At 36.8% G+C, this 25,891-nt stretch overlaps 1 protein-coding gene and 1 long non-coding RNA gene across 4 annotated transcripts in view; both read left to right on the forward strand.

Moving 5' to 3' along the window:
* HPSE2 (heparanase 2 (inactive)) overlaps nucleotides 1-25,891 on the forward strand; it is a 607,678-nt gene that overhangs the window by 118,170 nt on the left and 463,617 nt on the right. The gene's annotated exons all lie outside the window — the stretch shown is intronic.
* Nucleotides 1,038-2,074, forward strand: LOC139073794 (uncharacterized). Its single transcript, XR_011522799.1, has 2 exons — nucleotides 1,038-1,148; nucleotides 1,936-2,074. It is a non-coding gene; the product is annotated as an uncharacterized lncRNA (long non-coding RNA).

Consider the following 25,891-nt stretch of genomic DNA (forward strand, 5'->3'; position numbering starts at 1 on the left):
GAGAAGGGAAATACCTAACTCCAGCCTCCTCTAGCCGTCCTGTTCCACCTAGAGAGGGGAGAGGGAGTTGCTGAGAAGTACCTGTGAAGTTTACAATCAAGAGGTACAGGCTCACTAAAAGACTGATACCTAATCATAGTACTACAAAATGCTTCCCCTCCCTATACTTTACCACCACATCACTATAGGCCTACAGCAATTCTAATACACCATGTCTAGCTAGCAAGGAAAAATTACAATGGGGATCAGCCCAGTGGCGCAGCGGTTAAGTTCACACCTTCCACTTCGGTGGCCCAGGGTTCGCTGGTTGGGATCCCTGGTGCAGACATGGCACTGCTCGGCAAGCCATGCTGTGGCAGGCATCCCACGTATAATGTGGAGGAAGATGGGCATGGATGTTAGCTCAGGGCCAGTCTTCCTCAGCAAAAAAAGAGGAGGATTGGCAGCAGATGTTAGCTCAGGGCTAATCTTCCTCAAAAAAAAAAAAAAAAAATTACGAGACATACTAAAAGGCAAAACAACCACACAGTTTGAAGAGACAGAGCAAGCATCAAAACCAGATCCAGATATCACAGGGATGTTGGAATTATCAGACCAAGATTTTAAAGCAATGATTATTAATATGCTAAGGGCTCTAGTGGATAAAGTAGACAGCATGCAAGAGCAGATTGGCAATGTAAACATGGTGGTCAAAATTCTAAGAAAGAATCAAAAGAAATGCTAGAGATAAAAAGCGCTATAAAAGAAATGACGAATGCCTCTGATGGGTGTATTAGTATTAGTATAACCTAGATGAAATGCACCAGTTCCTTGAAAGATACAATCTGCCAAAAATACAAGAAGAAATAGACGATCTGAATAGGCCTACATCTATTAAAGAAATTGAATCAATAATTAAGAACGTTCCAAATCAGCACCAAGCCCAGATGGGTTCACAGGAGAATTCTACCAAATATTTAAGGATGAAATTATACTAATTCTCTACAATCTATTTCAGAAGATAGAAGCGGGGGAACTACTTCCTACTTATTCTGAGGCCAGCATTTCCTTACTACCAAAATGAGACAAAGACATTACAAGAAAAAAAAAATACAGAACAATATCTCTCATGAACATAGATGCAAAAATCCTCAACAAAATGTCCTTCGGTAGGTAAATGGATACACTGTGGTACATCCAAACAATGGAATATTATTCAATGCTAAAAAGAAATGAGCTATCAAGCCATGAAAAGACATGGAGGAAGCTTAAATGCATATTACTAAGTAGAATAAGCAAGTCTGAAAAGGCTGCATACTATATGATTCCAACTACATGACATTCTGGAAAAGATAAAACTATTGAGACAATAAAAAGATCAGTGGTTGCCAGGGGTTAGGGAGGAGGGAGGGATGAATAGGCAGAGCACAGATGATTTTTGGGGCAGTGAATCTACTCTGTATGATGCTATAATGATAGATACGAGTCATAAATTTGTCCAAACCCATAGAATTAAAACACCCAAGGTGAACTCTAATGCAAGCTGTGGACTTTGAGTGATAATGAGTCAATAGATGTTTATCAGTTGTAACAAATGTACCACTCTGGTGGCAGATGTTGATAATGGGGAAAGTATGCATATGTAGGAGAAGGTGGTATAAGGGAAATCTCTGTATCTTCTGCTTAGTTTTGCCATGAACCTAAAACTGCTCTAAGAAATAAAGTCTGTTTCTAAAAAGTGAACATTGTATCATTCTTTAATAAGAGAAAATAATAAAGTCTTTAGCATTTAAATGCTCATTTGATATTTGACTAAAGTCTTGGTACTCATTTTTTTAACTTCCATTATATCTCATGTAAAAATACAACCATTTTTATTGTATATATTTACAGTTAATTATTTATTTCAAGTAAAATGATATGGATTGTGACTAAATGTGCTCCAAACTCTTCTAGGCAGAACAGCATATACATAAGATGAGGAAGATCTAGATCCTACTTTCGGAAAGATTTCAGTCACAGTCGAGAAACATCAATTTGGGAAACAGAGAGTAGTACACACCAGTTTAAAATAAAGTACCAATGTTTCAGAATACCTGCTCTTTGTTGTTTTTTTCTTTTGTAGTTCAGGGCTGTGATAGTCCTTTTCCTGACTAGTTATTCTTAGTCCACTTTGCTTATGGATCATCTAATTTGGAATAAACTCAAGTCTAACCCAAATAAATCTCATAGCCAAGAAATGAGTAACGATGTGAAAGCTGCTCCCTCAGAAGACACCCAAAGCAAACCTTTTAACAAACACCAGAAGAACAATAAATAGCTTAATTAGCCTATTCACCATCAAAATTTCAGTGATTCTAAGAAGATGTACCTCAAAATCCACTAATGTTCTTATCCCTGAGTAAGACTCAGAGCCCTCTCTCTTGGAAATGGCTTGCCAGCCTTCCAGTGGAATAAAAAGTTCTCATCACCTTCTGTTTTCCATCTTGCTTTAAATCCTATTCACAGATTGTGTTAAGGGTCACTTTGACATTCATTTCTCAAATCAGACTTGGCTAGTGCTCTTTATGAATCTTCAAAGCACAATTCTTGAAAAAATGCTACTAATTCAAGTTTTGAAAAATGCACTCCTTGGGTGATCCCAGAAGCGTTTGGCAACAACTGCATTATTAGACAAAACAGAAATAATCATCCAACTGAGAAAGAGCTTATTTTATATACTGTTTGGTAGAAAGTTAAATTGTTCCTCATATTCTAACATTGATTGGTGTCCTGACCTTTCCAAATATTTAACCTGTAAAGACATTTGAGAAGCCCAGGACTTGCTCTCTCTGTCTCTTCAAAATGATAGATTTCACGTGAATTTTTACAAATGGGATCTCACAACTCCCTATAGCTGCAAAGGAGCAGCTGTCTTAGAAGGTACAGAGCGTGAGAAAACACTTTCCAGAGAGCTCTGGGACTTCCCATTATCTGGAAGTTTTTAAGGTCTTAAAATTTGTGAAGAAAATGAAAGTTTTATTTGTTTATTTGCTTTTAAACGAAGGGTCTACATCATGATAATCAGCTGCACCTGTTTGGAAGCAGCCTTTCGCAGTTTTCATTTAGCATGCTGCTGCGTGTATTTGCTTAATTCCTCACAGAAATGTGTCATCAAATAAGAAATGTATAAAATTACCATTTAAAAATAAATAAGCAGTTGGCATTTTCAGAAGAATCATTTCCATAAAATTCCAAATTTTATGAACTAATGCTAAGCATTTTCAAACCAGTTGTTTCAAGGATTGAAAGAAAATTTATTACTATTAAATCTTGGCAAGATGACCAGTGATAGAAGATTGTATACATAGTTTCAAAATTTTTGTTTTGGATCATCAGGGATTAAGCACAATGGAATATATTCTGTGAAATCAAAAGTAGAGCTGGGGCAAAGAGTTCTCAAAGAGCTTGGTGTTCTGTAAGGCTCTCATTAGAAATGGTAGGAGAACATAGAAACGCTAGCAACAAAGATGTGGGGCACATTACCTCCGAATGCCAGCTGTAGGATTCTGCCTCATTCACGACTAGATTAATTACCAGGTTATCTCCGGTGAACTAGCCTTTGGGGGATGAGTGAAGATATTTAAAGGAAGAGCTAAGTAGCCCAGTGAATGGAAACTAGCAATTTATAGTTGCTTCATATTCTGATGGTTGAGTAGAGGCCCAGGGCAGTGGACTCTTGGGATTATACGGAGATTAAGCTATACCTTTTACATTCCAATGAAAAGGAAGTATGGCAGCATGTTAAATTGGAAGTTTCTACTAAGGCATCAGTATACAGCAGATGTCACACACTAAAGCAAAGTACCGGGCCAAGTTGCAGAAGGATATATACCTGGAAACTGGTCACCTAATCTTAAAAACTCCTCTTCCATACAGAGGCTTTTAAAGTGTGGATTGTTAGATATTTGAGGAAGACTTTTTAAGGAAGCTTTATTTGGAGAAAGTGGTACTGTGAATCTTTTTCTCCACACTTCTGTCCCAAAAGTGGGGTGAGTGCTTCCCTCTTCACCTAAGGTCAAGAGAGAAGAGCTACCTGAGGCCCTTAATATGGATTTCCCACCATTGGGTATGGGAGAATGCACTGGGAGAACTGACTTCTCTTCAGGAAATCTAGAAATCAAAGAAAGATGGCCTAGCTACTTTTGTGGTGGGGCAAAGGAGGATCGCTACTGCACTGGAATTTGACTGAACTTTTGAGAGTAGTTTTGGGGAAAGAATCCATGAGTGTTTGTAATGGGTCAAATGTGGGGTCATATGAACAAGGGACATCTTAGATCCAGTGCAATAGAAATTCCTAGACAGGCAAACAGGTGTCGGCAGAGGTGGACTACTGTGTCCCTAGAGCCTGAGGACTGCCAGAACAGAATGCCTTCTTCCAAGTCGAGGGAATGAATGTGACAGACTGCCAGCATTTGAGGATGTGTGTAGTGCTTTGAAAAATCTGTGAAGACACCTACAAGAGAAAAAGTAGCTTTAAGCTTCTACCAGGCTCAGAGAATGAAGCCAAATTATAACCATACTAATTAAGTAAGAGTTTTCTTGCTTCCTTTACTTTTCCCTTATCCTTCTGCAGAGCCTTGAGCAGGAGGTAGATGTAATTTTGAATGAAGTGTAAAGCTTTGATTATACCCTGGGCTTTGGGATTAGATGTTTTGTGAACTGTGAGACTATGGTTAAGTCTTAAAGTGACCATAGAACATTTGCTACTTCAGAGTGAGACTTAAAAGCCATGGAACTGCCCAAGTTTCAGTCCAGGGGCATAGGAAATGCTTCCCCCACAAAATACATTTTAAAGGAATAGGGTGAGACAAAAGTATGCTATCCAGTTATCTCCCATGATTCTGCTTGTTCAATGTGCTGGTTTTGGAAAAGTTTTTTTCAAAGTTTGCAAATTATGGTACAGAATCATTTTAGAAGAGAATATCATGATGGTTAAGAACATGAGCTCTAGAATTAGACTAGGCTCAGATCCTGGCTCTGCCACTTTTTAGTTATGTGATTTCGGATAAGTTACTTAACTTCTTTAGAATCAATTTAGTTATCTGTCAAATGAGGCTAACAGTAGTAACTACCACAAAAGGTTGTTGTTAGCATTAGATGGGATAATGCAGGTACAATGCACACCTTGGTGTCTAGCTCCAAATGTTAGCTGTATAACAAATTTAGACTTTGAAGAGGTTAGATTTTGCTATAAGGTAATTTAATCATATAGATTTTAAAGTAATAGCCAATTGTGAGCTAGATTGGCTTTTAAGCTTTTGGCTGTTGAAAATATCATCAAAATATTTTTCAAGTGTAAATTATCAATGATTATTATTTGTATTTTTTTAATGTGCCACTATGAACCATGCTAGAATACAAATGCTTGTATATCTTTGTTCACTGATGCATTCATTTCTGTAGAGTAGATTTATCAAGGTGGGATGTCTAGTTCAAAAAATATATGTATTTTTGAATTTCCCCATAACGTCAATCTTATTAAGATATAATTTACATATGGCAAAAAATGACTTTAGAAAAATGATTGTAGTATACAGTAGTCCCTTCTTATCTGTGGGGAATACATTCCAAGCCCCCTTGTGGATGCCTGAAACTGCAGATAGTACTGAACCCTATATATACTATGTTTTTTCCTATACGTACATACCTATAAGGTTTAATTTATAAATTAGGCACAGTAAGAGATTAACAACAGTAACTGATAATAAAAGATAACTATAACAGTATATTGTAATAAAAGTTACCATAGATTTTAGCAACACCAGCGTATGATTTTTTTTTTTTCCTTATTAAGTCCAGAACTTTCATCTATTCACTTAATGGAAGTACCTTATGGCTTCTCTTTGGCATATCTGAATTGCCAGCATCACTACTCTTGCGCTTTGGAGCCATTATTAAGTAAAATAAGGATTACCTGAACACAAACACTGTGCCTCAACAGTCGATCTGATAACCGAGACGGCTACTAACTGACTAACAAATGGGTAGCGTATACAGCATAGAAATACTCGACAAAGGGATTATTCACATCCCCAGCAGGATGGAGTGGATGGTGGGAGATTTCATCATGCCACTCAGAACAGCGTGCAGTTTAAAACTTATGAATTGTTTATTTCTGGAATTTTCCATTGAGGAGTACTACTGTATAGTCATGTAACCACTACCACCATCAAGATATAGATTTAAATCACCCTGAAAAGTTCCCTTGTGCCCCTTTGCAATCAATCTCCTCTACCTAACCCTAGTCTTTAGCTGCCTCTGATCTGATGTCTATTCCCAAAGTTTTGCCTTTTCCAGAATATCATATAAATGGAATAATAAAGTGGTCATATGTGTCTGGCTTTTTAGCATAATGCTTTTGGAGATGTATCCCTCTTGTTGTGTATATCAGCATTTCATTCTTTTTTATTGCTGAGTAGTATTCCATTATAAGGATATTCTACAATTTGGTAATCCATTCATCTATTGATGGACATTTGATGTGTTGCTAGTTTTTTGTGATTATGAATAAAGTTGCTGTAAACACTTGTTCTCAAGGTTTTTGTGTGGACATATGTTTTCATTTCTAACTGCTTGGGCATTTATTAAGTGTATGTTTGACTTTTTAAGAAATTACCAAATTTTTTTCAAAGTGACTACCATTTCACATTCCCACCAGCAGTACACAAGAGTTTCAGTTTCTCCACATCATTGCCAACACTTGGTATTGTCAGTCTCTTCAATTGACATTCTAGTGGGTGTGAAGTGGTATCTTGTGGTAATTTACATTTCTCTAATGACTAATGATGTGGGTCTTTTCATGTGCTTATTAGCTATTTGCATATGGTGAAATGTCTGTTCAGATCTTCAGCTCATTTTTTAATTTGGTTGCTCATCTTATTGTTGAATTGTGAGAGTTCTTTATGTATTCTGGGTACAAGCCCTTTATCATAGAAGTGGTTTGCAAAAAATACCTTCTCTTAATCTGCAGCTTGTTGTTTCTTAAAAAAATTTTCTTAAAGGTACCTTTTGGAAGAACAAAAATTTTTTATTTGATCAAATCCTTTTAATCAATTTTTTTCTTTTATGATTGTTTATCTGAGTATATCTTTATTTTGCCTTCACATTTGTATAGTTTTGCTGGATATAGAACCTTTGGTTGACAGGTTTTTTTCCTCCAGTACTTTGAATATGCCATTCAGCTGCCTTCTGTCCTCTACTGTTTCTGATTAGAAGTCAGCCTTCACTGATATTGCTATTCTTCTGTATGTGATGGATAGTTTTTGTCTTGATACTTTCAAAAATTTATCTTTGCCATTGTCTTTCAAAGTTTGACTGTAATGTGTCTAGGTTTGGATCTCTTTGTGTTTATCTTACTTGAAGGTTCTTGAGCTTTTTGGATATTTAGGTTAGTGTATTTCATCATTTCGGGGACATTTTCAGTCCTTGTTTCTTCAAATACGTTTTCTGTCCTTTTTATCTTTGCTCTTCTTCTGGGGTTCCCCTTATAATATATTGATATAATTGATGTTGTCTTACAGGTCTCTGAAGCTTTGCTCATTTTTCTTTAATCTCTTTTGTTGTTTCTCCTTCATATTGGATAGTTTCTATTGATCTCTCTTCTAGTTCACTGATTCTTTCTTCTGCCATCTCTAGTTTGATGTTGAGCTCATTTAATGAATTTTTCATTCCAGTTATTATATTTCTCAACTTTAGAATTTCCATTTAGTTTTTTTATAATTTCTGTTTCTCTCTTGAGATTTCCTATTTGTTGAGTCATCATTCTCATATTTCCCTTGAACTTACTGAATAAACCATTTATAAAAGTTCTTTGAAGATATTTATAATAGTTACTTTGGAATCTTTTACTGCTAAATCTAATATCTAGGCCCACTCAGAGTTAGTTGCTTTTGTCTACTTTCTTTTCTCTGAGTGTTTCTTTGCATGCTTTATAATTATTTTTTGCTGCTGTTGTTGTTGCTTAAAGCTGGATATTTTAGATATCATATTGTAGCAACTCTGCATTCTTATTTTTTTTCCCATTAAGAGATTGTATCTGTGTTTTCTTTTTGACTTTTTCTTTGTTTTTGGTACCTTGCCTCTACCTACACAGTGGAATCTGTCTGCCCTCTGGTGTTCAGCTAATTGATGTCTTTGCTTAGTTTTCTGTTCTTATTTTTATTTTTTTATTTTGACTTCCTAGGGATTGCCTTGTGCCTACATAGGTTAGTGGTCACTAGTAGTTTGAGAAGAAATTGTGCACTAGTTCCCTCAAGTGCACAAGGTTTCCACCTTCTATTGATGAATCTGTATGTGGCTTGAAGAGTATATTCAAGTTCAGCCAATTTACAGATCTGCTTCACTTTCTGCCTGGCTCTTTCTGGACTTCTCTGTGTATGCCTGTCAGCCAGGGATGTATGATGAGCTTATATAGCTCTTATGTATCTCTTTCATTTCAAGGCTCTCTGTGTTCAGTTTCTGGCTAGTCCATCATTTGCACCAACTGCAACTGCTCTTTGGAGAGAGTAGTTGCTGATCTCTTTACTCCACGATAGCTGGAGGTCTTCCTTATCTTGATGTTTTAAGACTGTTGATTCATATTATTAAATTTGTTTCATTCTTCTTTCAGTCTGTAGGTATGTCTGCAACATTTCTTTTTTTTGCTGAGGAAGATTTGCCCTGAGGTAACATCTGTTGCCACTGTTCCTCTTTTTGCTTGAGGAAGATTTTCCCTGAGCTAACATTGTGCCAATCTTCCTCTATTTTGTCTGTGGGTCACCACCACAGCATGGCTGCTAGAGTGGTGTAGGTTAACACCCAGGAACAGAATCCGGGCTGCTAAAGCGGAGCGTGCTGAACTTAACTACTAGGCCATAGGGCCAGCCCCCTGAGATTTGTTTTTTCAAGGTTTTTAAAGATTTTATTTTTCCTTTTTCTCCCCAAAGCCCCCTCCCCCAGTACATAGTTGTGTATTTTTAGTTGTGGGTCCTTCTAGTTGTGCTATGTGGGACGCCGCTTCAGTGTGGCCTCATGAGAGGTGCCATGTCCGTGCCCAGGATCAGAACTGGGAAAATCCTGGGCCTCTGAAGTGTAGCATGTGAACTTAACCACTTGGCCACGGGGCAGCCCCTCCTCCGAGATATTTTTAAAGGTGGATAATTGAGTGAATTATTGCATGAATCCGTGAATATTTGAGAATATTTTTCTGTTTTCTTTACATTTGAATGACAGCTTGGCTTGGTATAAAAGTTTGTGGTCATAATCATTTCTCCTTAAATTCTGTAATACATGGTTGTCTTGCATTTGGTGTTGTAGAGAAGAAATATGACTTTTGTATCTTTATATATAATTTTTTTCTTGCTTGAATGATTTTAGAGATTTTTCTTTATTGTTTCAATTTGAAAGTAGAATATATCTTTGTATAACCATTTTTTAATTAATTTGCTCTAAAATTGAAATAAATTTAACCAGAAAGAGGTGAAATCTAAATAAAGAAAACAGTAAAGTTGTACTGAAGTTCATAAAGCCAGATCTGAATAAACAGAGAAGCATACCATGTTCCTGGAGAGGAAAACTAAATGTTATTTCTTCTCAAATGCTGTGTTACTTCATCTTTCATCATATCAGGCAACACATAACATATGTTTGTCTCACCTTTAGTAATGCAATTATAATCTGAATCTCAAAGGGGTTTTGAGGTAATAAAATTGGACAAATTGATTTTAAAGTTCATTTATAATAGTAAATATATGAGAGTATCCAAGAAAATTTTGGAAAGAATATATTATAAATCTAATGTTTTTAAAACACTGAGATACATAAAAAGATCAATGGCATAGAAGAATGAGTCTAGAAAAAGAAGTAAGTATATATGGAAATTTAACATGTAAAAAGATGGTGACATTTCAGATCAACAGGGAAGGATAGATTCAATAAATTGTGCTAAATACGTGACTATGCAACTTTAAGAAAATGACTTTAGATTTAATTTTCTACTTCATGTCACATACAAAAAAATTCCAGATGAATTAAAAATCTAAATGTAGGGGGCCGGCCCTGTGGCCGAGTGGTTAACTTTGCGCACTCCGCTGCGGTGGCCCAGGGTTTTGCTGGTTCAGATCCTGGGCGCAGACATAGCACCGCTCGTCAGGCCATGCTGAGGTGGCATCCCACATGCCACAACTAGAAAGACCTGCAACTAAGATATACAACTATGTACTGGGGGGATTTTGGGAGATAAAGCAGGAAGAAAACAAAAAAAAGATTGGCAACAGTTGTTAGCTCAGGTGCCAATCTTTGAAAAAAAAAATCTAAATGTAACTTTTTTCCCAATGATAGAAATGCTATAAAAATGTTGAGGAATATTTTTAAAATTTTGGGTATAAATACACATCATAAAACTTACTACTAATAAAGGAAATGTATAGTAGATTTGACTATATCATACTACACTTCTGTTTTACAAATGCTATATAAAGTTAAAAGATGATCAACAGATTAGAAGAAAATGGATGAGAAATACAGAAGACAAAATGTTGGTGAACCTGTGTGAAAATGGACACTCCTTGTGGGAATATAAATTGGTATAAATATTAGGAGGCACATTCTTAGCAATCCTAAATGTAGGACTCTATCTTATAGAAATAATTCCATGAACATATTAATATGTATTTTCTTTGTAGCATAGTTTAAAATATCAAAATTCTAGAAATAACTCAATGTGAAATAATAAAGGAATGATTGGATACTTTTGGCACATCTATTCAGTTGAAATGCATACAGCTATTGAAAGGAATGCAGTAGAACTATATATACTATTATGGAAAGATGCCTGTGGTTATGTTTTTAAATGAAAAAAAAATGCAGTTTGAAGAACATCTATATAGCATGACCCAAATTTTACAAAAAGAAAAGTATACATTTGAAGATCTACGGATATATATATACATATGCATGTATATAATCTATAATCTACCTGTATAGAATCATAGAAAAATTGTGAAAGAATACATGTTTATAGTTAATAGTAGTTAGATCTAATAAGTGGGTTTTAAGGGATGGAGGTAGGCATTTACACTTGAAAATCATTTTTGAAGAATAATTAAGGATAAGTAAATATGCTCAAGATATAATTAAAGTATAAAGAGTATTGCTCTGACTCTTTAGTTATTTTGGTTAGGCCAGGTCAGAAATAAGACAATGGGATTGAAGAGCTGACTTCTTTCCTTCCTTCCACTCTTAGCATTAACCCTCCCTTTCTATTGCTTGATTCCAAGACTCCCAGAGCTCATTTCTACTGAACTTGCTTCCTTTCTCTGTGCTGCCATCTCTAGCTTGGACTTTCTACAACACATTGCTGTTTGAGGATCTTGCTGAAGCTGTACTCTACTTGGAAAGGCCAAACACGTATCATGGCCCAGAATACCTGCTGCTTCAGACGGGAAATGGCATATATATATATTTAATGTCCTTCATTTGTGTGGAGCTTTACATAATGATTTTACATGCACTGTCTTACTTGATTATTCCAATAGTCCTGTGAATTGGGCAAGGCAAGCATTCTCATTTTAACAAAGGCTTGACATGGCTGGTGTCTTACTTGAGACAGGCAAATAAGGAAGTGAAACATAGATCTAGATAATTACTCAGTTAGAATGAGAGCATGACCAATAGGAGGTGAAATAACTCCGAAGAGTAGGTAAAGCACTGGCTGGGAATCAGAAGCCTATGGCTTTGAACATTTCATTCTACCACATCAGACCTCTGCTTCACACTAAAAAGATTAGTTGGAGTGGGAAACTCAAATGCCTATAAGGATTAGACAGACATTTAAATGAGTGGAACACAGGGTATAAGATTATAAAGGAGTGGAAACTGGTGAACTAGAGCTCATGTACTCCCTCCAAAGACTTGGAAATTTAAAAAAAGATTAATGCTGTTAACGCTGATTCATGCTGTTAACACTGAGGCTTTGGCAAGTCTGTTGGCCAAATCCAGCCCACGGGCTTCCAGTTTGTAACTCCTAGATTAGTTGATTTCTTTTCAAGTCATAACATCCTCTTATCCTTTTGTAACATGGAAAATTGATTGAATGAATGAGGGGAGCAGTTGGTACAGGGTATTGAATTTATAATATAATTTTATTTTTAAAAACTTTTTATTTGGGAACATTTTAGCAATTTGTGATATACAGGAAGTTGCAAAGATAATACAGAGAGATCCCAGGTACCCTTTATCTAGTTTCCCCCATTAGGTACATCTTGCATAACTATAGTACAGTATCAAAACCAGGAAATAGGCATTAGTATGAAGTGTGTCTATAGTTTGTTTTCATTTTATCTTATGTGTAGATTTGTGTAACTGCCACCACAATTGTATATAACTATTCAATCTTCTTGTGTTACCCCGTTTATAGTCCCACCTACTCCTTTGCTCCCACAGATGGATGTACCACAGTTTGTTTAATTATTCACCTATTTAGGACATTTGGTCATTTCCAGTTTTTGGCTATTGCAAATAATGTATAAACAGTTGTGTACAGGTTTTTGTGTGGACTTAGTTTTCATTCTGGGATAAATGCCCAGGAGTATGATTGCTGGGGGGTATGGTGAATGTATATTTAACTTTTTTAAGCTGCCAAACTATTTTTAAGAGTGACTGTGCCATTTTATAATCTTACCAGCAATGCTGCTTTGCATTCTTGCCAGCATATAGTATTGGCACTGTTTTTATTTTAGCTGTTCTAACAGGTATGTAGTGATATCATCATGGTCTTAATTTACATTTTTCTGTAGCCTAGTTATGTTGAACTTCTTTTCGTGGTCTTATTTGCCATCCATATATCCTTTTTGGTGAAAGGTCTCTTCATGTCTTTTGTTCGTTTTCTAATTGTATTGCTTGTTTATTTTATTGTTGAGTTCCCTCAGAACTGTGACTATGTCACCTTATATGGCAAAGGGGAATTTAGGTTGTAGGTGGAATTAAAGTTGCTAATCGGTTGACCTTAAAATAGGGTAATTATTCTGGATTGTCTGGGTGGATCCAACATAATCACAAGCATCCTTAAAAGTAGAAGGCCAAGATAGAAGAGTAAGTCAGAGAGATTAGATGTGATATGAGAAAGACTCAGACAGTTGGTGCTCTATCTGTTGTTGTTTGCTTTGAAGAAGGAGAAACAAGGTCAGGAGCCAAGGAATGTGAGTGGCCCCCAGAAGGTGGAAAAAGCAAGTAAATGGATTCTCCCCTAGAGCTTCCAGAAAGAAATGCAGTCCTACCAACACCTTAATTTTAGCCTAGTGAGACCCATTTCATACTTCTTATTTTCAGTAATATAAGATGTGAAATTTGTACTGCTTAACCCACTTAATTTATGGTAATTTGTTATAGCAGCAATAGAAAACTAATATAAGTATCAAGGTGGGAATTCTGAGGTACTTCCATGAAATCTTTAGGGTTCCATGGTATCCACTTTAAAGATTGTCGATTTTTAATGCTTGAATCGCAGTGTGTTTTTTTTTTGCTTTTGTAGACCCATAGTTTCTTATGTGCTGATGTTTTTTTCTCTCTCTACCTCTTTCTTTAAGCAGTGGGTGAACAGAAGGGGGACCTTGTGATCTCAAGAAGTAATAGAACAGGTTGAAGACATTTTCTAAACATTGTCCTATGTGCAAATATGTGTCTGCTGAATCTAGATACAACAGCTGTTTCTCACTTTCTTATGATGTGCTCCAAACATTCAGCAGTATCTATGAAAAACACCTTTAAAATGTCTTATTTATGATGTGGCAAGTGGAGATTAAGATTATTGTGCTTATACTTGAGCCAGATATATGTGGTGTGATTGATGCAGATATTCAAACTAAGACTAAAAACGAGGGTTGATTCGTGCATATTTTGTGAGTGTTGTGATTGCTCTCATACTTAATAAGGTAGTGGAAATCTCAGGAACAAAAATGACTGACTAATAGCTTGCCATATTTGAACTTCTGGCATTCTCTACATAAGCCTAAAAAGTGCTGAGCCTATTCCTTTTCCATTGCCAATATGTTACATTTACCTTCGAGATGGACATACTGACAACTACGAATTGTTTATCCTTGCATTTGAGGACTTTCACACACTTCTCTGATTTATTTCCCAATAGTATCCTCTAAATAACTCAAATATTATAAAAACTGGTTGTTTTCTGGTCCCCACAACTAGTTGCATGTTTTCTTTTCTGTGCCTCCCTCTACTTAGAATTCTCTCCCATCCTTCCTCCATCCTAGCCTACAAAAGTCACAAGCATTTTTCAGATCCCAGCTGAAATTCTATCTCCTTACATGAAATGTCCTGTCGTTCCCTCTGAGTATGAGGGAATTTGTTATAGAGAGGTTAATTTTCTGTGCCATGTATTATGAAAATTTGAGTATTTATAAATTACAGAAGCTTTCTGAATTATTTTTTTTCATTTCTTTAGGACCTAATATAAATTTTAGGTTCTCAGAAGATATTGCATAAGGTTATATGAAATAACTATTGGAGTATAAAAACTAGGACAATTGACATGGGCCCACCCATACAGAAAATTCTTCCCATTTGAAAACCAGCTTTTGGTGACTTGGTTTCAGTGTTCATATGTGTGCCTTTCATTTTGTATTAATGTATTTTTATTCCTAACGTAATGGTTTCATGTATTTGATATTGATGTTTCAAAGAACTAGATTATTTAAGAGCAAATAGTATATAATAGTCTCCTTGGTAATGTTACTTTAGAACAAAGAAGGGGAAAATGTGACTATACTGTTTCAGAGCTCATCTTATAATTGAAGAACACTTCAGAAATTATTATTCTCTTTTAAGGCTTGGGAAGCTAAGAGGGGTAAAGGATTAAGATTCTTCCAAGGTTTTTTGTCCTATTATGGGCAAATTCGTTCTTGTTAAACATTCATATTTCTCCTTTCAGTTGCTCAAATGAACCAAAAACTAGCTTTCAAGTGAAACCAGATAGATCTTCTACATATAACTCTCATTTCTCCACTTCCATTTCTTCAAGGAGGGGGAAGGAGGGGTCGACCTCAATTGTATTCATTCAACAAATGTTCATCCAACATAAATGTTTGTTGAGCACCTAGAACAGTGTCTAGCCCAGATATTAGTGACTAAGACAAAATCTCTGCCCTCATAGAGCAATCGTAGTAGGGACCTTTTCCAAATCATTAATATATCATATTGTCATTGAAAGTCTATGCTGTCTTATCTTTGTATTCTTCTCAAATCTTTGTTGACCTCAGCTACCGTATGGGAGTTACTTCTACCTTCCTCTATTACTTTACCTTATTTTTGCTGTTACGTTGTACTTTAGAAGCCATGTTCAACACTCTGGCCTCAATTCACTGTCATTCATTTTTTTGCTGAGGAGGACTCACCCTGAGCTAACATCTGTTGCCAATCTTCCTCCACTTTATATGTGGGCTGCTGCCTCAGCGTGGCTGACAAGTGATGTAGGTCCACACCTGGGATCTGAACCCATGAACCAAGGCCACTGAAGCAGAGCATGTTGAACTTAACCACCACACCATAGGGCCAGATCCTTCACTGTCATTCTTGATCTTCATCTACATATCACTGTTCTTCATGGCCAGAACCTGGAGCTTACTCTCAAAGGAGATTGAGGACTTCTACATTTGACTAAGAGGAAGTGATAGGGATTGGATTTGCCTTCCTACCTGAAACATCTGCAATACCAGGCAAAAGATTATGAAATAATAGTTTGAAGATAGAACATCAGGCAACTCAGGACAGTGATCTCTGAGAAAGGGAAACAAATGAGATAAGCTCTACAGTTGCACCAACTTACTGCTTAGAGAGAGTTTCCAGACTTCATTGGAGGAGCAGGAAACCAAAGCTGACCCCAATGATCTTCCTGAGATGAGGAGATGAAACTGGGAGTCCAGGGAGGCCAAGGTGGCTAAAGTGTGCATCTGTACAAGGAGAGAGCTTCAGAGATATTCAAAGGGTCCCTGCTGAGTTTTCAGCTTACTATTGAGCAGCACATATGTGTAATTAATCTGTCAGAAGCCGTGGAATGTATACCCAAAGGAAGCAGAGGAATAATCTGTGGGGTTTACACAGGTCTTGGAATTGTTCATATTCTCACCAAGCAGAGTGAAAAATCTTATAATCAATGGGGCATTGGATAAATTACTCAGAAAGATATTCTCTCATTGGTAGGGTAAAATCAGTACTAGGTCCAAGGTTGCTCTGGTCCTGCTTAACAAAACTAAAAAGCAGACATCAAAAGAATCAAACTGATTCCAAGAGGAAGGAGATCAGGAAAGTGACTGAGTTGTTTATGTGCTTCAAGGCTCATCTCTGAGCTGGACATGTATGAATCTGATCCTAAACACCATATTAAAAACTTTGAGAACTGAACTAAGAGCTAGACCACTGATCCAGTACCATACTGGCCACTGGGGGTGGGGTGGGGGCATGAATGCAGAATATGTTAAAATAGCACAACACAAAAAAAGAAAAGTACAGGGCAATATCACTGATGAACATCAGTACAAAAATTCTCACAAAATACTAGCAAATTGAATACAATAATACATTAAAAAGATCATACACCATGATCAAGTGGGATTTATTCCAAGGATGCAGGGATGGTTCAACAGCTGCAAGTCAATCAATGTGATACACCACATTAACAAAATGAAGAATAAAAATCACATGATCATATCGATAGATGCAGAGAAAGCATTTGACAAGATACAACATCCATTTATGATATAAACTCTGAGTAAAATCAGTATAGAGGGAAAGTACCTCAACATAATAAAGGCCATGTATGACACACCCACAGTTAATATCATTCTCAATGTAGAAAAACTGAAAGCTATCCCTCCAAGAAAGGAACCAGACAAGGATAAGCGTGGCCACTTTCACCACTCTTATTTCACAAAGTATTAGAAGTCCTAGCCAGAGCAATCAGGCAAGAAAAAGAAATAAAAGGGATACAAATTGGAAGAGAAGTGAAATGTCACTATTTGCAGATGATGTGATTTTATATATAGAAAACCGTAAAGAATCCACAAAAAAACTTTTAGAAAGAATAAATGAATACGGTAAAGTTGCAGGATACAAAATCAACATACAAAAATCAGGTGCATTTCTATACACTAACAACGAAGTAGCAGAAAAAGAAATCAAGAATACAATCCCATTGACAATTGCAACAAAAAGAATAAAATATCTAGGAATAAACTTAAGCAAAGAGGTGAAAGATTTGTACACTAAAAACTATAAAACAGTGTTGAAAGAAATTGAAGAAGACACAAAGAAATGGAAAGATATTCCGTGCTCTTAGATTGGAAGAAATAGCATAGTCAAAATGACCATACTTCCTAAGGCAATCTACAGATTCAATGCAACCCCTATCAAAGATCCAACAACATTTTTCACAGAAATAGGGCAAAGAATCCTAAAATTTATATGGAATAACAAAAGACCCCGAATAGCCAAAGGAACCCTGAGAAAAAAGAACAAAGCTGGAGGTATCACACTCCGATTTCAAAATACACTACAAAGCTATAGTATCAAAACAGCATGGTTCTGGCACAAAAACAGACACACAGATCAATGGAACAGAATCGAGATCCCAGAAATAAACCCACACATCTATGGACAGCTAGTTTTTGACAAAGGAGCCGAGAACATACAATGGCGAAAGGCAAGTCTCTTTAATAAATGGTGTTGGGAAAACTGGACAGCCACATGCAAAAGAAGGAAAGTAGACCATTATCTTAGACCATACACAAAAATTAACTGAAAATGAATTAAAGATGTGAATGTAAGACCTGGAACCATGAAACTTCTAGAAGAAAACATAGGCAGTATACTCTTCAACATTGGTCTTAGCAGCATATTTTCAAGTATCATGTCTGACTGGGCAAGGGAAACAATATAAAAAATAAACAAATGGGACTACATCAAACTACAAAGCTTCTGCACAGCAAAGGAAACCATCAACAAGAGGAAAAGACAACCTAACAATTTGGAGAAGATATTTGCAAAGCATATATCTGATAAGGGGTTAATATCCAAGATGTACAAAGAACTCATACATCTCAACAACAAAAAGCTAACAACCGAACTAAAAAATGGGCAAAAGAGAGAGGGGTGGGCGGAGAAAAATGGCAGGGTGAGCTGACCCGGGATTCTCTCCCCTCCAAAATACAACAAAAGATTGGAAGAACTGAATTTCAGAGAATAAACATAATGCCAGCTCGTTAGAGACCTACAATACCAAGAAGGCAGAGATCATAACCTTGCAGACGGCCTTGGAGGCGCTGGAACGGTAGGAGAGAACATCGCTCCCTCCCCTAGAGTCTGCGATCGCTGCGGCGCGGGTCGGGAAGTAGCGGGGGAGGGGCCGCACGACCGGGGGATCATCCAGGACTCCTGCTGCTGATTCAGTGGAAACCCGCTGATGGGGGGAAAGCTTCCGTCCACAGGGACCCTATAAATCAAGGGCCTTGGGAGACCAGAGAACAGAACTGATCTGAACCCAGACCGGCGCGTGTGAGTAACAGCCCCTCCCCCACAGCAAAGCCAGTGGGCGCAGCCATCTTGCCCCAAGGCGGAGAGCTCGTAACACGCTGCTCTCGACCCCCATCTAGTGGCGACAGGCTGTAACTGCAACTGAATTCTACCACCATGAGAAAAAACCGCTCCTCTACCATCCAGCAATTTATAAGAGCCCCAGACAAGAAGGAAAACAATAAAAACACAGAATTAAGTCCTGAGGACTTGGAATTAGGTAAACTAAGTGATAATGAATTCAGAGCAGCTATAATCAAAAAACTCAATGAGGTAGAGAGAAAGATAGAGAAACAAGCCGAGTTCTGGAGTTACTTCACAAAAGAGATTGAAATCATAAAGAAGAATCAAACAGAATTACTTGAGATGAAAAACACAATGGACCAGATAAAACAGAATACGGATTCCCTGAATGCCCGTGTAGACAATATAGAGGAGCAAATCAGCATAATCGAGGACAGACAGGCTGAATGGCGCCAGACAGAGGAAGAAAGAGAACTAAGAATTAAAAAAAATGAGGAAAATCTCCGAGAGATAATGGATTCAATGAGGAGTAAGAACATAAGGATCATAGGAATTCCCGAGAATATGGAAAAGGAAAATGGAGCAGAAAGTGTGCTTAATGAAATTATTGAAGAGAACTTCCCAAATCTAGGGATCAACGGAGAAATGTGTGTAGAGGAGGGTTTTAGATCTCCTAGATTTGTCAATGTAAAAAGACCCACTACAAGGTACATAATAGTAAAGTTGGCAAATAGGAATGATAAGGAAAGAATACTCAGGGAAGTAAGGAAAAAAAAGAGAATAACCTATAAAGGAGCCCCTATCAGACTGTCAGCGGATTTCTCTACAGAAACCCTACAAGCTAGGAGAGAATGGAGTGATATATTCAAAGCTTTAAAGGATAAAAACCTTCTGCCAAGAATACTCTATCCAGCAAGAATTTCCTTCAGATATGAGGGAGAAATTAAATCTTTTCCAGACAAACAAAAGTTAAGGGAATTTGTAACTAAAAGCCCTCCATTACAAGAAATCCTCAAGAAGGCTCTCATACTTGAAAAAAGAAAAAAGGGAGAAAGGGGACACAAGCCACAGACTAGGGAGACCGATGGATAGAACCAGAACAGGATAGCAAATACTCAACTATAGCATTAGGGTAAAAATAAGGAAACTACCAAAACAAGGACGATCTTAGCACTCTAACTACAAACTAATAAGACAAGTTGGAATAAAAAATGAAAATAATTATTTAGGAGGGGAAGAGCAAAGGGTCTAAATCAGTATTGGTCGAGTAAGTAAGAGACCACCAGAGAATAGACTATATTATACACGAGATTCTAAATACAAACTTCAAGGTAGACACTAAAATAAAGTACAGAACAGAGTCACAAATCATAAATAAGGAAAGATCTAAGAAACCCAGCATAAGAAATTGCAGTATTAAATGGATAGTCTAAAGCACACAGGAAAAGAAACACAGGAAAACAAGACAATGAGTGACAGATTGACAGCATTAAGTCCACATGCATCAATAAACACTTTCAATGTGAATGGATTGAACTCTCCAATGAAAAGACACAGAGTGGCAAAATGGATTAAAGAACAAGATCCAACAATTTGTTGCCTCCAAGAAACACACCTCAGCCCCAAGGACAAACACAGACTCAGGGTGAAGGGGTGGAGGACAATACTTCAAGCAAATAGCAAGAAAAAAAGGCAGGTGTTGCAATTCTCATATCAGACCAAGTGGATTTCAAAATAAGACAGGTAAAGAGAGACACAGAGGGACAATATATAATGATCAAAGGGACACTTCATCAAGAAGAAATAACGCTTATAAATATCTATGCACCCAACACAGGAGCACCAAGATTCATAAAGCAACTATTAACAGACCTAAAGGAAGATGTTAAAAACAAAACAATAATAGTAGGGGACCTCAACACCCCACTCACATCAATGGACAGATCATCCAGACAGAAAATCAACAAGGAAATAGTGGAGCTGAATGAAAAACTAAAACAATTGGACTTAATAGACATATATAGATCACTCCACCCTGAAGGAGCTGAATACACATTCTTCTCAAGTGCACATGGAACATTCTCTAGGATAGACCATATGTTGGGAAACAAGGCAAGCCTCTACAAATTTAAAAAAATTGAAATAATAACAAGCATCTTCTCAGATCATAGTGCTATAAGGCTAGAAATTAATCACAAGAAAAAAGCTGAGGAAGGCACAAAGATGTGGAGACTAAACAACACTCTACTGAACAAGCAATGGATCACTGAAGAAATTAAAGAAGAAATAAAAAAATACCTGGAAACAAATGAAAATGATAACATGCCATACCAACTCATATGGGATACAGCAAAAGCTGTATTAAGAGGAAAATTCATCGCCATACAGGCGCATCTTAACAAACAAGAAAAATCCCAAATAAGCAACCTTAAAGCACACCTAACTGAACTAGAGAAAAAAGAACAAATGAAGCCCAAAGTCAGCAGAAGGAGAGAAATAATAAAAATCAGAGCAGAAATAAATACTATTGAAACGAAAAAGGCAGTAGAAAGGATCAATGAGACAAAGAGCTGGTTTTTTGAGAAGATAAATAAAATTGACAAACCACTAGCCAGACTGTACAAAGAAAAAAAGCGAGAAAGCTCAAATAAACAAAATCAGAAATGAGCGAGGAGAAATAACAACAGACCCTGCAGAAATACAACAGATTATAAGAGAATACTACAAAAAGCTATATGCCAACAGAATGGATAGCCTAGAGGAAATGGATAAATTCTTGGACTCCTACAGTCTCCCAAAGCTCACTCAAGAAGAGGCAGACAATTTGAACAGACCAATCACAAGGAAAGAGATTGAAACAGCAATCAAAAACATCCCAAAGAATAAAACCCCAGGACCAGATGGCTTTCCTGGGGAATTCTACCAAACTTTCAGAGAGGATTTAATACCTGTTCTTTTCAAGCTATTCCAAAAAATTGGGGAAGATGGAACACTTCCTAACACATTCTATGAGGCCAACATCACGCTGATACCAAAACCTGACAAGGACACCACGAAAAAAGAGAACTACAGGCCAATATCACTGATGAACATAGATGCAAAATTTCTAAACAAAATTATGGCCACCAGAATTCAGCAATTTATCAAAAGAATCATACATCATGATCAGGTGGGATTCATACCATGGACACAGGGATGGTTCAACATCCACAAATCAATCAATGTGATACACCACAGCAACAAACTGAGGAATAAAAACCACATGATCATCTCAATAGATGCAGAGAAGGCATTTGACAAGATCCAACAGCCATTTATGATAAAAACTCTGAACAAAATGGGCATAGAAATAAACTACCTCAACATAATAAAGGCCATATACGACAAACCCACAGCCAACATCATACTCAATGGGCAAAAACTGAACCCCATCCCCCTGAAAACAGGAACGGGACAAGGATGCCCTCTATCACCCCTCTCATTTAACATAGTACTGGAGGTCCTGGCCAGAGCAATCAGGCAAGATAAAGGAATAAAAGGAATCCAAATAGGGAGGGAAGAAGTGAAACTCTCGCTGTTTGCAGACGACATGATCTTATATATAGAAAACCCCAAAGAATCCATTGGAAAACTGTTAGAAGTAATCAACAACTACAGCAAAGTTGCAGGGTATTAAATAAATTTGCATAAATCAGTAGCATTTCTATACTCCAGTAATGAACCAACAGAAAAAGAACTCAAGAATACAATACCATTCACAATCGCAACAAAAAGAATAAAATACCTTGGGGTAAATTTAACTAAGGAAGTGAAGGACCTATATAATGAAAATTACAAGGCCTTTCTGAGAGAATTGGATGACGACATAAGGAGATGGAAAGACATTCCATGTACATGGATTGGAAGAATAAACATAGTTAAAATGTCCATTCTACCTAAAGCAATCTACAGATTCACTGCCATCCCAATCAGAATCCCAATGACATTCTTTACAGAATTAGAACAAAGAATCGTAAAATTAATATGGGGCAACAAAAGACCCCGAATTGCTAAAGCAATCCTGAGAAAAAAGAACAAAACGGGAGGCATCACAATCCCTGACTTCAAAACATACTACAAAGCTACAGTAATCAAAACAGCATGGTACTGGTACAAAAACAGGTGCACAGGTCAATGGAACAGAATTGAAAGCCCAGAAATAAAACCACACATCTATGGACAGCTTATCTTTGACAAAGGAGCTGAGGGCATACAATGGAGAAAAGAAAGTCTTTTCAACAAATGTTGCTGGGAAAACTGGAAAGTCACATGTAAAAGAATGAAAATAGACCATTCTTTTTCACCATTCACCAAAATAAACTCAAAATGGATCAAAGACCTAAAGGTGAGACCTGAAACCATAAGGCTCCTGGAAGAAAACGTAGGCAGTACACTCTTTGACATCAGTATTCAAAGGATCTTTTTGGACACCATGCCTTCTCAGAGAAGGGAAACAATAGAAAGAATAAACAAATGGGACCTCATCAGACTAAAGAGCTTCTTCAAGGCAAATGAAAACAGGATTGAAACAAAAAAACAACCCACTACCTGGGAAAAAATATTTGCAAGTCATATATCTGACAAAGGCTTAATATCCTTAATATATAAAGAACTCTCGCAACTCAACCACAAAACATCAAACAACCCAATCAAAAAATGGGCTGGAGACATGAACAGACATTTCTCCAAAGAAGATATACTGATGACCAATAGGCACATGAAAAGATGCTCGTCATCACTGATCATCAGGGAAATGCAAATCAAAACTACACTAAGATATCACCTTACACCCGTTAGAATGACAAAAATATCTAAAACTAATAGCAACAAATGTTGGAGAGGTTGTGGAGAAAAAGGAACCCTCATACACTGCTGGTGGGAATGCAAACTGGTACAGCCACTATGGAAAACAGTATGGAGATTCCTCAAAAAACTAAAAATAGAACTACCATACGATCCAGCCATCCCACTACTGGGTATTTATCCAAAGAGCCTGAAGTCAGCAATCCCAAAAGTCCTGTGCACCCCAATGTTTATTGCAGCACTGTTTACAATAGCCAAGATGTGGAAGCAACCTAAGTGCCCATCAACAGACGAATGGATAAAGAAGATGTGGTACATATATACAATGGAATACTACTCAGCTGCAAAACAGAACAAAATCATTCCATTTGCAATAACATGGATGGACCTTGAGAGAATTATGTTAAGTGAAATAAGCCAGCGAGAGAAAGATAATCTGTGTATGACTCCACTCATATGAGGAATTTAAAACTATGGACCAAGAACAGTTTAGTGGATACCAGGAGAAAGGTGGGGTGTGGGGTGGGCACAAAGGGTGAAGTGGTGCACCTACAACATGACTGACAAACATTAATGTACAATTGAAATTTCACAAGATTGTAACCTATCAATAACTCAATAAAAAAAATTTAAAAATAAATGGACAAAAGATTTGAACAGACATTTCTCCAAGGAAGATATACAGATGGTCAACAGGCATATGAAAAGATGTTCAACATCATTAATTATCAGGGAAATGCATATCAAAACTACAATGAAATATCACCTCACTCCCGTCAGAATGGCTATAATTAACAAGACAGGGAACAATAAGTGTTGTAGAGGATGTGGAGAGAAGGGAACCATCATACACTACTGGTGGGAGTGCAAACTGGTGCAGCCACTATGGAAAACAGTGTGGAGATTCTTCAAAAAATTAAGCATAGATCTACCATATGATCCAGTTATTCCACTGCTGGGTATGTATCCAAAGACCATGAAAACATGAATGCATAAAGATACATGCACCCCTGTGTTCACTGCAGCATTATTCACAATAGCCAAGACTTGGAAGCAACCTAGGTGCCCATCCAGGAATGAATGGATAAAGAAGATGTGGTATATATACACGATAGAATACTACTCAGCTGTAAGAAATGATGAAATCTGGCCATTGGTGACAACATGCATAGACCTTGAGGGTATTATGCTAAGTGAAATAAGTCAGAAGGGGAAAGTCAAATACCATATGATCTCACTCATACATAGAAGATAAAAACAATAACAAACAAACACATAGAAACAGAGATTGGACTGGTGGTTACCCAAAGGGAAGGAGGGAGAGAAGGAGAACAAAAGGGGTGCTTAAGCACATGTGTGTGGTGCTGGATTGTAATTAGTCTTTGAGTGGTGAACATGATGTAATCTACTCAAAAATTGAAATATATAACTATGTACACGTGAAATTTATATAATATTATAAACCAATATTACCACAATAAAAAATAAAAAATAAACATAATTGTAGGATACTGAAAATAAATAAATAAATAAATAAATAAATAAATAAATAAATAAATAAAATAACACTGTAAAGTCCTTGAAAACAGAGCTCTCATTGAAACCATAACCCAAGGAGGACTGCTTTGAACTTGTGGCCTGAACTCATCTGGGATGATTGCCTGCTAAAACAAAAATATCAACATTCTCCATAGGACTTTACAAGGCCAAGAGTCTTATGTCATACCATTCAAAATGTCCAGGATATATCCAAAATTATGTGGCATACAAATAATCAGGAAAAATCTCAACTTTCACTGGAAAAAATGATCAACAGATGCAAATGACAAGATGACACAGATGTTGGAATTATCTGACAAATTCTCTAAGGTAGCTATTATAGTAATGCTCTGACAAGTAAAGGTGGAGACTCTTAAATATAGACTGTCTCAGTAAAGAATAGAAAATAAAAAGCAGAAGCAAATGGAAATTTTAGAACTGAAAAATTTAATAACTGAAATAACTCTGAAGAAGCTTAATAGCAGGAGAAACTATCCAATCTGAATAAAAGTGAGAAAAAAGATAGAAAAATAATTTAACAGATCCTCAGGGATATGAGGGTCAATACCAAAATGTCTAATATTCGTGTCATTGGAATCTCAGAGGGAGAGGACGAGAAGTGCAGTGCAGAAAAAATACTTTAAGAAATAATGCCTGAAACATATCAGATTTGATGATAGACATAATCCTACTGATTCAAGAAACTCAGAGAATCCCAAACAGTATAAACCCAAAGAAATCTACAACGAACACATCAAGATCAATCTGCTGAAAACTTAAAGCAAAGAAAATCTTGAAAGCAGCTAGAGAAAAATGATCTATTATTTATAGGAGAACTACAATTCACATAACTCCATATTTCTCATCAGAAACCATGGTAGGCAGAAGGAAGTGGGACATTTTCTAA

The sequence above is a fragment of the Equus przewalskii genome, chromosome 1 (genome assembly GCF_037783145.1).
Source record: "Equus przewalskii isolate Varuska chromosome 1, EquPr2, whole genome shotgun sequence".
In the NCBI taxonomy this organism is placed as follows: Eukaryota; Metazoa; Chordata; class Mammalia; order Perissodactyla; family Equidae; genus Equus; species Equus przewalskii.